Source organism: Triticum aestivum, chromosome 7D (assembly GCF_018294505.1).
Source record: "Triticum aestivum cultivar Chinese Spring chromosome 7D, IWGSC CS RefSeq v2.1, whole genome shotgun sequence".
Classification (NCBI taxonomy): domain Eukaryota; kingdom Viridiplantae; phylum Streptophyta; class Magnoliopsida; order Poales; family Poaceae; genus Triticum; species Triticum aestivum.
The window spans coordinates 198,282,309-198,285,858 of NC_057814.1; the positions used below are offsets into that span (position 1 = coordinate 198,282,309).

Sequence of the window (3,550 nt, forward strand, 5' to 3'; positions counted from 1 at the left end):
CTTTTTAAATGAATCTAACAAGTATTTTTGCTCGCTAAACTTCCAAATGTTTTTCCGTTGTAAACTCAAGTCTAAACAGCTGTAAATACTTCAAAATTGAACTGAAATAAAATATAGGAACACTCAAGTCTGAACAGTTGCAAATAGTTCTAAATTGAACTGAAATAAAATATAGGAACTGAACTGAGTGTATTTTTAGATTTCTGCTAGCATGCATCAAGACATTTTATGTCTTTTACAGTAGAACATATACTAATTTTTTTGCCAAATAACTTGAAACAAAACAAAAGTGGAGCTTCATTTACAAGAATAGAACAGAACATATGCTAGTTTCGGTCCATACAAGGTTTTCTCAAATGCTTATTAAGGCATAACACAAACACCTAGTGTACTATAGAATCGTTAAATAGGTGAACTAGAAAGCACACAAAACATGTACTTTAAAAACACAACATGATGAGCGCTGCATCGTCGAACGACCTCGTGTGGCAGAGGTGAACGCCTTGCGGTGGCAGAGCTGAACGGCCTGATCGCTGCACAAAGATCAATGCTAGTTATTTTGTACTTAAACGGCTTAAACAAGACAACAATGATCACTTGAACTGATGGGACAATATCATGGGAACTTATAGCAATTGATCATTTGAACTAATAGCAATAGAAATTAGAAATGTGTACTGATGGGACAATATCAGGGGAACTTATAGCAATTGATCATTTGAACTAATAGCAATAGAAATTAGAAATTTGTACATGGATACAACTTATTGGCTGAGGTAGAAACAAGAACAAGAATTACAAGAATGAACCAACCTCGATCCAAACCAAGCATCACAAGAATTAACACTTAATGAAAGTACAAAATATTTACCATACAGAAACTGAGAAACATAGTGATGGCTCGGAATTTATATAATATTAAAAGAAAGTAACCATGTATAACCAACATGAGTATTCAACAATCACAAAGTGGTAGGGGGGACCTACTTGAAGCTCCTTGTGTCCCAGGCTCTGATAGTTCCATCACCAGAGCAAGAGCATATCACTTGCAGCGAAGACGGAGCTGAAAAGGCAATCTCATGGATACTCCCCGTATGACCTGTGCATTCGCCCAAATACTGTCCAGTTGCTGGAGCATAGAACTTGAGTGCGTTTGTTGACAGGGACACTGCGAGCATTGAGATCTCCTGCTTGTCATGAGATGTACGAAATTAGATGAAACTATATATATCAAGTTACTTGTCATGAACTGACAGATTTACACAAGTAGACCAACCAATGGCGAAATCTACTAACCGATTTTAAAAGAATCAGTAATTTGGTGCGCGTTGGGGATTCATGTGTTTCGTTGTACTGAATTTAATAACCAAAATGCACATTCATACAAAAAACATTCAAAAAGAAGTGAAGCACCTAGGTGGAATAAGGTTGAAGCCGACAGCCATGGACTGTTGGTCGCGATGAACTCGACCACTCTGATGCCATGGGGTTGGACTGAGGACGTCACACATGCGCCCTTGACGATGGCAAAGAGCGTGGGAGACTACAACTACCAGCACTACAAAAACACATATCGACTCTGTAGGCAGAGACTACAACACACACACCCATTCCTGAATTGCAAATTTGCAATACATATTTACATTCTACAACAAGGTGGTATCTCTGTACTTACAAACATTATGGAAGGTGAACTCACAAATTTTGTTTTTGAACTTTGTTTCTTTTTTCTCTGAACTGAAACAAACTTAACCACGTACTTGTGTGATTTTATTTTCAAACAACACAAGAGAAGAGCTTTATTTACATCATCGATACAGGTCCAACCATTTCATTTCTGAAAAAAAAAGCAAACATCTTTGTCCTATTTATATAACCCAACCTTTTTTTGTGGAAGTGAAGCACATAATAGAGCAAAAACTAGAAGCTGGTCGTGAATAGTATTAGAAGTTCAGTGCACACATAAGAAGAAATAGCAAATACGAGTATGGAGCAGCAGCAGTACGGATATGTAAAAGTTCTAAAATTTGATTAAAAAAATGAAGTAGCTTGATCTGGTTAGTACTATCGTAACTAGATACATGTAAAAGTTAAGTGACAACAAGTTCAAAAGAAATTCAGAAAATGAAACCGAATTGATGGGCTTACATCATGCATTAAATTGTACACCACAACATCTTGTCTGGATGTACACGAAGGAGATGGCGGGCTGCACGTCGAGCCACGCTGTGCAGAGAACTGGTGTCAAATGATTCAGTCTCGGCGGGCTTGGAGCATGCCATTGCTGCAATCAGAGTTTTTCACCATTGATTTCTGAATAGTAGGTACGAGAATCACAAAAAGTTGGACTGATGAAGCTCTAGGAATTTTAGCTCGAAGAACAAACGCGTTTAAGTTCAAAGATGAAACATAGTTTGAGCGTTCCTCAGTGTGATTTTCTCCATAAGGAAAATCGCAGAAGCAACATAGTTGGACTGAAGCTCTAGCAACCTAGTTGAACTTAGGAAATTTTCCACTGGCCGGCCCTATGAAAAATTTACCATTGATAAATAATGCCCAACCTCAGCGCTAGCATTCTTCAAGTTATATCTAAGAGGAGCCAATTTTTTTGATCTGTTATCATTGACGAGAGCTAAAGTAATTACAAAATTATCTAACCAGCATATGCTCAAATAAGTTGAAGTTTCTTTTACTTGGGAACAACTTCAATTCAGGTGTCTCTCACATAAATAAATTTTGTTTAGGCTTAAGAGACAGTCAGCCTGTGTTAACTGAAAACAACTCAAGTTTAACATGGCACATATCCTAGAGATACATGCTTCTCAAGCCTGAACAAAGGCAAAAAATTGACTTTTCAATGCATTGTAGGCAAGAACAGATCCGAGTCAGAACTGATGCGATTTATTCCATCGAACTACTACGAAAGTTTCTCTATAATGATACGTTTTTAACATACAAGTATTGAACTGTTTACTGCCTTTTCATTATGAATTGATGACATAATACATGTTGAACTGTTACACAAGAGCCAAATTCAGTAATACATATATATTGGCGTAGTCCAAATATGTGCATTTTCAGGAACAAAACTCTCTGAACCTTCTATAGGAAAGAACTTGAACGATCAGTCCAAAACATGTTTGAAGTTGAATGATCATTTTTCCTTACCGAGTGTTAAGGAAAACGAAACCAGAGACGAGCTCGCCGGAGAACTTGGACTGACGAGCTTGCACACGACGAGCTGTAGGGGGTATGGGAGGGCGGTAGTGTGCGGGGTTCTAAGGCGGCGAATGGAAGTGGAAGCAGGGAGCGAGCCGCCGACGCGGTGGAAGCAGAGGGATAGCAGCGCGTGGAAGCAGGGGATGGGGTGGCGATGTGTGGAATCAGCGGGGAGCGGTCGGCGGCGCTTGGAAGGAAGGGGAGGGGGGCCAGCGACGCCTAAAATCAGGGAGGGAGCGGTCGCCTCCGCGGTGGTTGGTAGCCATGGCGACTGGTGCGAGGCAGTGGATGCGACGACCGGCGGGGGCACGTTATTTCGCCGGTAGGTGGG

General features: G+C 40.0%; 1 long non-coding RNA gene across 1 annotated transcript; it reads right to left on the reverse strand.

Moving 5' to 3' along the window:
* Positions 1-253: 253 nt before the first annotated feature.
* Positions 254-3,544, reverse strand: LOC123170037 (uncharacterized). The gene is made up of 4 exons (XR_006485023.1): positions 3,169-3,544; positions 2,149-2,284; positions 988-1,187; positions 254-533 (listed from the first exon to the last, which is right to left on the reverse strand). It is a non-coding gene; the product is annotated as an uncharacterized lncRNA (long non-coding RNA).
* Between the last annotated feature and the right edge of the window lie 6 nt (positions 3,545-3,550).